We start from the raw sequence: 14,625 nt of genomic DNA, 5'->3' as shown, positions 1-14,625 counted from the left end.
GAATGGCTATCAGTCTCTTTATCTAGAGTTTTAAGAATCCACAAAATTTAAAAATCCAGGAAAAATACATGGTAATGTAAGGCTAATGTAATTAGTAATGAACTCTTGTCCTCTAATACATGAAGTTATGCAAACTTTTCCTGAGACTTCTTTCAAGTTCTTGTTAGAGCATCGTTTCCTCTCGTGAATTCAATACTTTCTCTTTCCTCTCTGAAGGTATCAGTGATAGCTTTTACATTTATTTTTTCTACAAACTCCCCATCTCTATTTTGTTTATTTTGATTTCTTCTTCCATTTTAAAGTTTTCCCTTGGTATCTGTTAATCCTTGGTGGCTTGCTCATGATTTATAGTGTGGGACTGAAAAATGAATTAGATGCTCTGAACATGTGGGGAAAGGAGAACTCACTGACTTTGAGATTCACCCAAGGGGCAATGTGGGTGACTTATTAGCTGTGGAGCTCTTAATGTTCTTTTCTTTGGATCTGTCTTCCGGTTGAGTCAGGTTGCCAAGAAAACCATTAGATCTATCTGTTAGATGAGGGGCTGATGAGGGTTAGATGAGGGTCCAGAAGTAGTTAGTAGTAGTTTGTGCTGCTTGTTCCTTAGTTTGTTCCAGAATGCCATATCATGTCCTTTAATTATTTTATTTCTTTGAACGTATTAAGCATTGTATATATTGATGGGGCACCTGGGTGGCTCAGTGGCTGAGTGTTTTTGGCTCAGGTCATGATCCTGGGGTCCCAGGATAGAGTCCTGTATCAGGCTCCCTGCAGGAGCCTGCTTCTCTCTTTGCCTATGTCTCTGCCTTTCTCTCTGTCTCTCTCATAATTAAATAAATAAAATCTTTAAAAAGTATTTGTATATATTGAACATTCAGTATATTTCATACTTGAAATTCCAGTGTTTGAAGTCTTTCTGGGCTTGCTTCTATTGATTGTTATCTCTGTTGACTCTTGCCCTTGGTGAGTTTGTCTTTTGTGAGTTTTGTGAACTTGATTGTTAACTTGTTGTGAACTTGAGTTCAGGTTAATTGTAACCTGGAGGGGATTTGCTGAGGCTGGCTTGGTAGATGCCTTTGCTAGAGATTTAGGGGCACTCTCACCTTGGATCTAGTGTAAGTTCTCAGTTCCAGATTCTTTTGACCACATAAAAAGTGTGAGAGCTAGCCCCCAGACATAAATTCCCAGTTGTATGCCTTTTCGGGACAGACTGCTTTTGATTAGTTATCTCTTTTTCTAGTTGTTGTAACTCTTTGGGAGTCTAGCTTCATAAGGGGGCTCCAGTTCAATTTCCTGTCTAAGGTAGGCCCTGGGTACCACCTTTTGCCCCTTAGAGGTGAGGTTCTTGAAAATAAAGCTCTGACCTGAGATTGGTGTCTGGCATCGGGGCTGCCAGGAGTGCAGGGCTTGCTTGTCTCACTGACTGCCCATGCTCATTTTTTTCTGAGGCCTCAGAGAATTTCCTCTGTTTGCATGCATGTTTAGAGGTGCACATGAGAGTGTGTTTACAAGAACTTTTCTGCACATCTGCAGTGGATTGAGTAGAGAAAGTTGGCTTTATCTGATGGTCTGTCTACTCTTGCCAATGCTCCCAGGCCCTGATGGTTCAATGTCAGCAGTGGGCCATTTGCTATTGTCGTCTCCCCACCCCCTCCCCAACCACTGTATCTGGCTGCAGACCCTATTTCTGCCTTGCTCAGAAACCTTCTGGGAATCCCTGTTCCCTTTCTTGCCTCCTACTCTCTATCCTGGCTGTTCTAACAGGTTTCCCTTTGCTCTTTTATTCTTGCAGTGCCCTCTACCTAAACACATTGCTTGGCCTACTTCCAACTACTTTGGTCCCAATCTTCCCCTATTATTCCTGCTTTCACTCTCGCTCACAAGGGATGCTCCACTTGGCCATGTCTTTACTTTCCCTGTCCCAGAAGGCTGGCTTACATCTCAGCTACCCTTCATGGCTTCTTTCTAAAACTACCTCCTCATGAGAGCCTCCCTACCAAAAATGAGCTTTCCCCTGACACTTTTTCTAATTCTATGTGCTTCTTTGTACTGTTTTAGAGGGACACACACAATTTCGCCCAAATGCTTTTAAATCCTGGCTGCAGAGAGCTGGAAAATTTGAATAAAGGAGAGTCAGAAAAAATGTATTATCTTGAAAATGCTTACAGAACTCATATGAGTTGAAATTAATATTAATCTTAAGTGTACTCAATATTTAACTTTCTATATATTAAATGGTCGCATTGTTTATTTAAAAATCTATATGCAGGTAAATGTGCAAATCTTGTGTAAAGCTCCCTGATTTTTATGTATATATCTGTGTAGCCACCACTCTGATGAATATAGAAAATCTCCATCACTTCAGAAAGTTCTAGTCTGCTCCCTCCCATCCCAAGGTAATTACTTAAACTGAAGACAGCAAAATTTAAAAAAATCTAATCTAAGCATCTCTTTCTTCAGACTGATGATTTTATTCTGATTCTGTTTACTTTAATAGCAATTATTGATGTTTGAATTTATTCAAGGGTCTAGTAATTTTGTGTTCTTTATTTACAATAGTTTTGTCTGTTTTAAAATCCTTTTCCCTTTATATTTTATTAATCAAATTTAATTCATTTGCTACGTATGTGTTATTTCTACTGTGGAAAAAGTTCTCACATACTTGTTTTAAGCCTAGAATCAATCAGTATCTCTGTTCTCCCTTGAAAATTATGGGATCTTTGAACGCTTGAATTCCAATATCTTTCCTGTATTCTTTCATATTACTTCTATTAGTTTAATTTCACTTTAAGAAAAACTGCTTTAATTAGTCAATATTAATTTTTACCCTCATTTCCTGCTTAGTTTTTAACTTCTTTACCAATTTCTTTGCTAACTATTGCTTCTCACATCCTGATCCATATGTTAAAGACCTGTTTTCTTCTTCCCCACATACATCCTTTCATTTTTTTCTCAGGCAGGAAAACATCTGTGAGAAGGAAATTCTCATATTTTTTTTAATGAAAATGATTTTGTTTTACTTTCACTCTTGAAGGATAATTGAGACTTCTAGATTGATAGTTACTTTTCTTTAGTGCCTGACTTGTGGGAGGCTTTTTGTTTCTGTTTTTTTTTTTTTTTTCTTTTTAAATTCCAGTATCTTAGATGGAATAGACTTTTGAGACTCAGTGATTGTTCCCAGGTCTGGTTAAAAGGCATCTAAAAGCTATGCTCTTGTCCCTGGGATAGCCTTAAAAAGAAACTTGCCCCTAGTCCTAGGGCCACATCTCTTCTGACAGTCCTGCACATCATGATAGTCCCATACTGTTCTGGCTTGAATATAGCTTTACAAATGGTGTAGGAGAGTGGATGTGCTGTCTGTCATGTCTTTATAACCATTCCCTATTGTTTTATTCTCATGTTTGTTTTCCTGCCTTGCTCTTAAAGGTGTTTGAGTTAATCTTAAGTACCACTGGGGTATGCCTTCCTAAACCAGATCTACAATCATCTTGTGTATATATTAGTTCATTAATTCCAGTATACATTGGAGATAAAGCAGTGAACAAGAGAGACCCACATCCCTAATCTTGTACAGCTTACATTCTAGTTCTGGGGAGCATATAATCAACAGGCAAATAATTAAGATGTAGTGTATTTTAGTCAGTGGTGATTGCCAGGGAAAAATTAAGTCAGAGAAGTGGTATAGGCAGTGTTGAGGATGTTATTTTAAATAGATAGTCAGGGGGTACCTTACTGATGGAGTGACACTGGAGTGGAGGCCTAAGGTGGAGAATCAGCATGCCTTGCAGGAACTTAAACGAGGAGCTTGTAAGGCAGAACAGACACTGAGTGCATAGGCCTTGTGGCAGGAATGTGAAGGCCAGTATAGGTGGTATACTGAGTCAGCGTGAATGGTTGCACATGAGACAGAGGAGCCAGATAATAATGGCAGAAGCTACCAGAAGGCACAATGGAAGTAGTTTTGGTGCTTCAATATAAGAAAACATACTCCCATGACATATCTGATATATCAGGGTAAAAGTAAGTTTATCTGAATCACCTCTCAAACTAGGAAATTACAGTCTTGAAGGATGGTTGAAGATCACTGACGTCCCATTTTATCTGAGCCACTTGAGTATAGCTTTCAAAAGCATGTGGATGTTTTTAAAAACTAATAAAAAGGAACTTGAGAGAAGTGGTCTTGCTACCTCTTAGGAAGAGCAACTTGAATAAGTTTATTATAGAGCACTGTTTTATTTCATAAGGCTGTTAATATGTGGTCTTAAGTGTCCATTACATTTTTCTTTTACTCACCATGATAGCCCATTTTGGGGGGTATACCGGCAGCCAACATTTAATTATGATTTGTATAATGCACATGCAGGTCCTAGTCCATTTGGTCTGCTAAAAAAATACCATAGTTAGAAGGCTTATAAGCAAAAGAAAGTTATTTCTGACACCTCTGGCAGCTGGAAGTCCAAGATGAAGATGTCAGCAAATTTGGTGTCTAGTGACAACATGTTTCCAGGGTTATTGAAGGTTGTATTTTTGCTGTGTCCTTACATGGAAGAAGGGGCAAGGAATCTTTCTGTGGCCTCCCTTTTTATTTATTTATTTATTGACTGATTGATTGATTGTATGAGTGGAGGGAGAGGCAAAAGGAGAAGGAGAGAGAATCCCAAGCAGACTCAGTGCTGAGCGTGGGGCTTGATCTCATGAGCCTGAGATCATAACATGAGAGAAATCAAGAATCAGACACTCAACCTATGGAGCTGGCCAGGTACCCCTCTGTGGTCTCTTTCCTAAGGGCACAAGTCTCATTCATGTGGGTTTTACCCTCATGACATAATTGCCTTCCATAGGTCCTACTTCCAAATGCTATCATATTTGGGATTAGGATCTCAATGTGTAAATATTAAATAATTTCTTTTTTTAAAATTTTTATTTATTTATGATAGTCACACAGACAGAGAGAGAGAGAGGCAGAGACATAGGCAGAGGGAGAAGCAGGCTCCATGCACCGGGAGCCCAACGTGGGACTCGATCCCGGGTCTCCAGGATCGCGCCCTGGGCCAAAGGCAGGCGCCAAACCGCTGCGCCACCCAGGGATTCCTCAATGTGTAAATATTAATAGGACACAAACATTGAGTCTGTAGCAGTATAATAATGTGATTATAGGAACTTAATATGTGTAATCTGTTATTGTGAGTTACTATGCCATACCCTACTCTACTGTTGGCTTATAGTAATTGTTCCCCTTTCCATATCAAACTTGAGATTTAAATATGATAGACTCAGGGAATCTCAGTGATGATAATCTGTTCTCGTTGATGATTGATAATAATGACTCATTGTCTCATTTAACTGGCACATACTAGGTACTCCGCAGAACATTAAATATATACAAGCACACATGCACGCATGCATATATCCACACACATTCCTTATTAGAATGGGTGAATAAGAGATTGGTTTGGATTTCCTGTAACATTAAATAATCCCTGGACACACATAATGAAATTAAGAAAAAAACAGTATCAAGATTAAATAAACCATATGCCAGGTTGGTAAGATCAAGCTAAAGAAATATGCTTGTCCATTTCCCATATATCTTTCTGTGAAAATTGTGGGAGATTCACTCTTACATATTTTTAAAAGTTCTGTCTAATGCTTCTGTTTCTTGAAGCTCATTATAGGAAAGAGCCAGTTGGGGTAATTCTCCCAAAATTCAAAGTCTCCCCTTATGTTGCAGAGAAGAAATGACAGTGCATTTATTGTGTGCCCAGAAGAAAAACTGCCTTTAAGAACGTACAGGTATAGGAGAGTGAACATGAGGAGGTAGCTCTGAACCAATGTTAAGGGAGCCTGCTCTACCTCTGTCTGATTCAATTCATTTAAAATTTATTGACCATCTGCTGTGGAATAGTCATAATTTAAGTGTGAAATGTACGATGGACTCATCCTCAAGTAGTTTAAAGTCTTACTTATTAGATAAGATAGGATTCATGATAAAAGAGTGGTATGCAACAATAAAAAGTGAGTTGATACAATGACCATGGAGTCTTAGGTTCCATCAGGAGAGACAAGGAGGAGGCCCATATGGGCTAGGGTCCAGAGGGACATCGAGGGGGAGGATGTGAGCAGGATTGGATGGATGGGTGAATGGGGTTTTGGGTGGACAGAGGGGAGGGGAAGGGAATGGTTTGTGTGAGAAGAAATGTCTGGGGGAAAAAAAAGGGCTCAGGCAGGGATGAACTTCATGTATTCAGGAAACAGGAAGGAGACCAATGTGGTGGGAGTGGAGCATTCATTTAATTGAAGTAGAATGAGGAAGAGAAAGTAAGTTTGACAGTAGGATATAATTTGGGGAGAGGTTTGAATCAAATTGAGGAATTCTGATTTTTGTTAGACAAGGGAATATTTGGAGTGACTTCAGTGAAAATGATAGAGGAAAGATTTCCAAAAATTCTTTCTTCCAAAACAGCACTGAGGGGACCCCTGGGTAGCTCAGCAGATGAGCCTCTGTCTTCAGCTCACGGTATGATCCCAGGGTCCTGGATTGAATCCCACATCAGGCTCCCCTCAGGGAGTCTGGTTCTCCCTCTGCCTATGTCTCTGCCTCTCTCTCATGAATGTGTCTCTCATGAATAAATAAATAAAAAATCTTAAAAAATAATAAAAAACAAAAAGCACTGAGAAAACTGGGGAAAAAATGGCCAGAATCAACTTTTCAGAACTCTTAGAATTAACCAAACTCTGGCAGCAATTTGAGGAACAATCTGAGGCAAAAGTCTCAGTAAGAACAGTGACCTTGTGGCATTTTAGGTTACCATATCCCCATTCCTCTCTCTTGAGCTCTGCCCACAATCATAGTGTGAATGTGTATCCTGGAAGGTACGAGAGAGGACAGTTGGGAGTTGGAGTTCCTTCAAAGCCTCATTACTAGAGAATTGTTATTTGGCTTATCTTGTGGTCCCCTGGAGCACTCTACTTGCAAGGCTGCCTTTTTGTTTTGACTCAGAACCTATCCAGCAATAAGTCTTTTTTCAAAGTCATTTGTCAGAAATAATTGGGGGCAATAGTTTAGCTTTGAGGCTGTCTGATAGGTGGGGGGATAACAGTTGGGTTAGAAAAAAAGAATAAATGATTAAAAGGAAAGACCAGAGAATTGGGGTTTCCACTGGGGCTTCAAAAATTTCTGGCGTGTTCTTGGTAATCTATAAGGCCACATGCAGGTATGAGCGGTATGCAGCTGAGGCCTCCACACATGTTCAGTCATAACCTAGGCCCTAAACTCTTGCCACTGATTCATCTTGAGGCTCTGTGTAAGCAGGACATGAAGGCTAAGGCAGAGCTGTCCATTGCCTAGCTTCCCATTATATACTGAAAACTACAAAAAAAAAAAAAAAAAAAAAAAACCAAAAGCAAAAACAAAACACAATTGAAAGCAATTAAAGAAAACCTCAATAAATGGAGAGACATCCTGTGTCACAACAAGATACTGCTTCACACCCACTAAGATGCTGTAATAAAAAAATGGAAAATAACAAATGTGGGAAAAGATGTGGAGAGTATGAGACTTCTGGGCATTGCTGATGGGATTGTTAAATGGGGCAGCCACTTTGACAAACAGTTTGGCAGTTCCTTAAATGGTTAAGAATGGATTGACCATATGATCCAGCAGTTCCACTTTGTGGCAATACCCAAGAGAAATGAAAACATATACCCACACAAAAACTCATACACAAATATTAATAATATTATAATAGCCCCAAAGTAGATACAACCCAAATGTCCATCAACTGATGATTAGGTAAATAAAATGTGGTGTATCTAGACTGTGGAATATTATTCAGTCATAAAAATGAACTCAGTCCTTTTATATGGTACAACATTGGATGCACCTTGAAAACATAGCAAGTGAAAGAAGCAAGACAGAAAAGGCAGCCACGTTTTCTATGATTTTCTTTATGTGAATGTACAGAATAGGCAAATCCAAAGAAATAAAAGGGAATTAATGATATCAGGGCTTGAGTTGGGGGAACAATAGTACTGACTGCTAATTGGTAAGGTTTTTTTTCTTACTGGATAAAAAATATTCTGAAATTAGATAGCCATTGGGGTTGAATAAATTGGTGAACATGATAAGAACCCCTGAATTTTATACTTTGTAAATTTGAATTTTATAGTATGTGAATCATATCTCATTAAAAGAGGAATCTTTAAAGGCTTTTCAACATAAAAAAAATCATTTATTAGGAATGTAATGTACCTTCCTAAATAAATAGGTAAAGATTGATAGGTAAGGTCAAGGCCCAAGGAAATTTGAGTCAGGAGGACTCCAGTTAGGAAAAACTTATTGCATGCTGGCAAAAGAACACTAGACCAGGAGTCCAGGTAATTTCAGTAGTTATTTTATGGGATTTTTCTACTCACAAGTTAATGGTACCTAATAATGCTCAGCCATAGAATGTGTTAAATACATTTCTTTTGTTGTTGTTTTTAAAGATTTATTTACTTGAGAGAGAGTATGCATGCATGTACAAGGACAGGGATGGGCAAAGGAAGAGGGAGAGAGAATCTCAAGCAGACTCCCCACTGAGAGTAGAGCCTGATGATCTCAGAACCCTGAGATCATGACTTAAGCCAAAATCAAGAGTCAGACATTTAATTGACTGAGCCACTCAGTACCTCCTAAATACATTTCTACTGAAGCTTAAGTCAAAAGCCTGTATTGTTATCTCTAGTGGTGTGTGTGTCTTTGTATATTGCAACCCAGTGGGTAAGTTTCCTCTTCTGTGAAAGAGAGATTCTTTGTGGTAAGAGGCAAATTATATCCAGGTATAAGAATATGATGTTAAGGGACACCTGGGTGGCTCAGTTGTTGAGCATCTGCCTTCGGCTCAGGTCATGATTCCGGGATCAAGTCCCACATCAGGCTCCCAGCAGGGTGCTTGCTTCTCCCTCTGCCTGTGTCTCTGCCCCTCTCTCTGTGTCTCTCATGAATAAATAAATACAATCTTAAAAAAAGAATATGATGTTAAAAAGCCCAATTCATTTATGGATTAATAATAATAACAATAACAAAAATAATAAGCTAAAAAGGAGACTATACATCTATAACTCGAGTATAATATATATACATATATTTAATATATTGATGTTTTAAATATATTAGGTATTACAATATCCAGTGTATGTTACACATTGCTATTCTATATATCCTATATGTGGTAATATATACTTACATGTGTATACATATGTGCGTATATGTACATACCCAAATGATATGAAACTGGGAGAAGTAGCATCTTAAATATGGTAAGAGTCTAATCTTACCCAGTACTATTTAGAGATGCCCACATTTCAAATATGTTTCTGATTTTTTTATGTGAAAATATAAAAAGCCGCTCTAAGAATAGGAAGCCAGTTCAGGAATGAAACTTCCTCTCTTGCTTAAAGGGATGTGTTTTCCTATGCAAATGTAGCAAAGCCCAGAAATTAGCAATGACTGCTAAATTAACACACTTGAAGAGCTTGGCTGGTTCTAATAGGCAGTCAAATGGTCTTGTTACATTGTAATGGTGCCAAGCTAATTGAAGTGATTACTGTTGCTCATGAGCAGCCTTTTTGAAGTAGAAGTCTTTTAAATTATCCATAGACGTTAAATGTCAGACACTATTGTGTAATTATACTTTGTAAATGCTGAATGTCATAAGGCATCACAGGTAATTGAGGTTTACAGAGAAGAGCTTTTTCTAAACCTAATTGGGCATCAACTCTTTGTCACTTTTTCTAAATCTAATTGGGCATCAACTTTTTGTGCCAGGGGACACTCCAGTGCCTCACAGTCTCCCTTTCTTCCCCACCTTCTCTGGCTAGGCTTACTCATGGGGCCCCACATGTCATGATGGTTCCAAATCATTGAGCTTAAAAACCTCTCTGTACCAGCCTCTGGAATCTTCGGGGACCATTTCACTTGTTTGGGATATCACAGGCAAAGCTTTCTGGGAAGCCAGGGGCGGCTATTTGATGACAGAGTTGGGACCATCTGAATGGAATATCAAGTCATTTAAAAATCTCAGTGATTCCAGAATATTCCGCGTGTTCTGGGATTTTCATCTGTGTGTTGTTGTTTGTGTGTGTGATTTTGAAAAATAATCTCTTCATGATATTAGGAAGTTTTTGTAGCCCTCTACATTTTTTTCCTAATTTTATTTCTTAGGTCCTATTAGAAGACACATAAGGGTTCCCAGTTTACAAGAATCCATAGGAGAAAAAAAAAAAAATCCATAGGAGGCAATTTTCTACATCGCTTTTGTGGTGGTAATGTTAATTGTAAGTCAGACTTGGGAATCTTCAGATGTTTTGCCTGTGTGGGGCACCAAAATGACCCACCAGACAAATCAGACTTTTTAATACATCAAGGTGTCCTGCTGTTGGCTGTGAATCCTCTAGCTTGGCTCACTGGGAATACAGTCTCAATTTCTGACAATGCAGCTGGCAGGAAATACACAAAAAGTCATTTTATTGCATAATTCTTAATACACGTGTTCAATTGGTCACCAAATTTTATTAAATAATACTATTATCTCGCTGTGATTTCATGACAGGGCCCTCATTGTGTGCTTTCAGCAGGTAGCAATTTATGAAAGTCCTAGCTGTTTTGTGAAACTATCTTTATCTGTGCTTTTAAAAAGCATTCATTATTCTCTATGATAAATTGAATTCTGATTAAAGCATTTTCTGCCCCACATAAGGAGATTGTATGGGAGACATGTCAGTGCATGTAGAAAAAAGAGTATGTGGATGTTTCCAACACTATGAAAACAGAAGCTAAAGTCTTGCTGAGTGTGTTTTGGAAAGTCTGCTAATTTCTGTAGATGGATGCAGAGATGTTCACATAGATTCACAGAATGGTCCGGACTTATTATTGGCTTCAAAGATATATTCTTATTCTTTGATTAAGATTTTTTTCATTCTGATATTGAAAAGACAAATTAAATGAGGACTTTTTATACATTACAGGGAGTGTACAGATACTTGTCAGAAATAACGCTACGCAGTGAGTGTAGTTTTTCTAGCATCACTTTTAAAGGTGGCTTTTATGATGTTCCTGTCAGAGAATAATTAGGTTCAAGGATATTATTAAAGTTGTTAAAAGTTTAAAGCAATAATATGCAAGGTGCCACACAAAATGTTGAATTAGACATGGCTTTTGCAGAATGAGCTTATGCATACCCTCTCATTTTGCTTCCCTCTTAATCAAATTACATCCTTTTTGTTAAAAGTTCTTACCCCTATGGCTGGTAAGTATTGTCTTTCTTATTAATCAGTGTCTGTATTGCTTCTGGTATAAGAGGATGACTTAAGCTGGTAGGGATATCATTGTTCTTTTTTTTAAAAAAAATTGTTTATTTATTTATTCATTCATTCATTCATTTATTCATTCGAGAGACGGCAGAGACACAGACAGAGGGAGAAGCAGACTCCTTGTAGGGAGTCCAATGCGAGACTCGATCCCAGGACCCTGGGATCACACCCTGAACCAAAAGCAGACGCTCAACTGCTCAGGCATCCAGGCGTCCCAAGATCATTGTTCTTACTGATGTGATATTGCTGCCTAAGATGTACAGGGACTCATATTTAGCCACAATTTTGAAAAATCATCAGTCATCTCATACTTTTTTAGGGATCCTCAAATAAAAGCAACAAAGTGGGGCTCTCTGTGCAAAGCCTTTTTTTAAAAAAATATTTTATTTATTCATGAGAGACACAGAGAGAGAGGCAGAGACACAGGTAGAGGGAGAAGCAGGCTCCCTGCAGGGAGCCTGAGGTGGGACTCGATCCCAGGACCCCAGGATCACACCCTGAGCCAAAGGCAGTTGCTCAACCACTGAGCCACCCAGGCGTCCCTGTGCAAAAGCCTTTGAATTGAAGCTCTACTACACAGGCATCCCTGTGCAAAAGCCTTTGGATAGAAGCTCTACTGGATCTTCCAGTTGAAGATCAGGGGAACATATCAGAAAAGTACCCACCACTGGCTGCTCCCCGTGTTCCAAGGGCAGGTTTGGCATTCTCAAGGTGAGAGTATTCCTGGCTTCACTGGGGGTGGTCTTCATTGGTGTTCATTATCTTCAGCTCTTTCCCCTCAGACTCAAGGTAGACTTCTCCTGCCTTGGGGGTCAGGTGACTAATTGTGTCCAATGAGTTGTGAGTAGAAGTGATGTGTGTCATTTTCAGGCTGGAGCACTTATTGCCTCTTGAGAGCTCTTGTTCTACTTCTCATGGTGACTGGCAATATTCCAGATGGTGGCTACTCTGTCAGAGCAAAGAAACCTGGAGCAGAGCCTCCAGCTGATCCTTAATGAACACATAGGATGAATAAGAAATGACTTTTGTTGTTATCAGGCATTTCTTAGTGCAGTATAACTTAGCTGACTGTAGCTAGGCCAGTACTTCCCTTAGGGCCTATATCAGGATTCACAAATGTGAGTACTCATGAGACACAATAGAAGTGAATGAAGTGGGCAGGCCAGAAGAAAGACATGGACATGCTTCACTTGCATGTTAAACCTATAGGCACATTCATTTCTTTTACAAAGACATATATTCTTCAAGTTTTTGTGTGTATGTGAAACAAGTGGACTTTGGATTCTCTCTTTTGTTATCTCTCTGATCTCTGCCGATAGTCCCGGCAACTATTTCTCTATTAGTTGTAAAAACAGTGGTCAAGTGTGATGATAAATGACTATTGATGCTTGCTGGGCATCAATAAGTGTGTGGGGCACCATAGAAAAGGTGGTTACTGTGAAAATTGGACACACAAACCCTGTCTAAAGGAGGTAGCTAGTTTTACTTAGCCCAAGGCAATTTCTGACCTCTGGCAACGTGCACAGAATTCCTAGTTCTTAAGATTTTCCAAGGGAAGATTTTTTTTTTTTTTTTTTTTTTTTTTTTATGATAGTCACAGAGAGAGAGAGAGAGGCAGAGACATAGGCAGAGGGAGAAGCAGGCTCCATGCACTGGGAGCCCGATGTGGGATTCGATCCCGGGTCTCCAGGATCGCGCCCTAGGCCGAAGGCAGGCGCCAAACCGCTGCGCCACCTAGGGATCCCCCAAGGGAAGATTTTACGTGAAATTTTCTGATTTTGAAATAATCATCAGTTTAAAAAACGTACAGAGTAAAAAAAAATATGTCACAAGGCCTAATACCTTATGGACTTTAGCCTCTATTCCTCACCACCTGTGATTTTCAAACTAATAAAAAAACCCTCTTCATTTAAAGAGGTTAGTTACATCTTAAAAATAGAATAAGTATATATTAACTGACAATGACACAACAGAATAACAACAATCAAGCAGCAAATATTTGATGTCTTACTATATTTTAACATTGCATTAGGTACTGTAACAGGTACTAAAGAAAGAAAAAGCAAAGGATGGCTCTGACTTTGGGGAACTCACAATCTAGTTGGGGAACAAATGAAAAGAAATAATATATAAGAAACACTAGAAACAGTATAAAAAGAAACAACTGAAAGATGTTTTATTAGGGATCAGTAGAGAAAGAGAGCAAATAGGATATATGTATATGCATATATATAGTAGTTTATATATAGTTGACTGTTGAACAATGTGCATTTGAACTTTACTGTATATGCATTTTTTTCAATAAATACAGCATAGTACTGTAAATGCATTTTTAGTACTGTAAATGCATTTTCTCTTTCTTACTAACATTTTCTTTAGTTTTATTGTTAGAATACAGTGTATAGTACATATATAATGTGTTAATTGACTATGTTCTCAATAAGGCTTCCAGTCCACAGTAGGCTATTAGTAGTTAAGTTTTGGGGGAGTCATAGGTTATATATGGATTTTTATTTTTATTTTTTTAATTTTTATTTTTTTTTAATTTTTATTTATTTATGATAGTCACACACACACACAGAGAGAGAGAGAGAGAGAGAGGCAGAGACATAGGCAGAGGGAGAGGCAGGCTCCATGCACCGGGAGCCCGATGTGGGATTCGATCCCTGGTCTCCAGGATCGCGCCCTGGGCCGAAGGCAGGCGCTAAACCGCTGCGCCACCCAGGGATCCCCATATATGGATTTTTAAAAAAGATTTATTTATCTCAGAGAGAGTCAGGAGGAGGAGGAGCAGAGGGGGAGGAAGAGAGAGGCCCAAGCAGAAAGACCCTGAGATCATGACCTGAGCAGAAACCGAGTTGAATGCTCAACTGACTGCACCATCCAGGTGCCTCTATACATGGATTTCTGACTGCATGGAGGGTTGACCTCCCTTATCCTCATGTTGTTCAAGGGTCAACTGTGTATGCATGTATAGGTATGTATAATCTTTGTATATCTAGAATACATATCTGTTGAATACATATATTCTCTATGTAGATATATTCCACACACACATACACACCTATTTAGAGAAAGATTTTTTTTATAGGAATTGGCTTACACAATTATGGAGGCTAAGATGTCCCCCAGTCTTCCCTTTGCAAGCTAGAGGCCCAGGAAAGCCAGTACTATAGACTGAGAATCAGGCCCACCAGGGTCAGGAGAAGATCAGTGTTACTGCTCAAACAGACAGAGAGTGAATTCACCCTTCCCTCACCTTTTCTTTCTTTT

The sequence above is a fragment of the Canis lupus genome, chromosome 1 (genome assembly GCF_048164855.1).
Source record: "Canis lupus baileyi chromosome 1, mCanLup2.hap1, whole genome shotgun sequence".
NCBI lineage: Eukaryota > Metazoa > Chordata > Mammalia > Carnivora > Canidae > Canis > Canis lupus.
Note: the sequence above shows the minus strand (reverse complement) of the source record.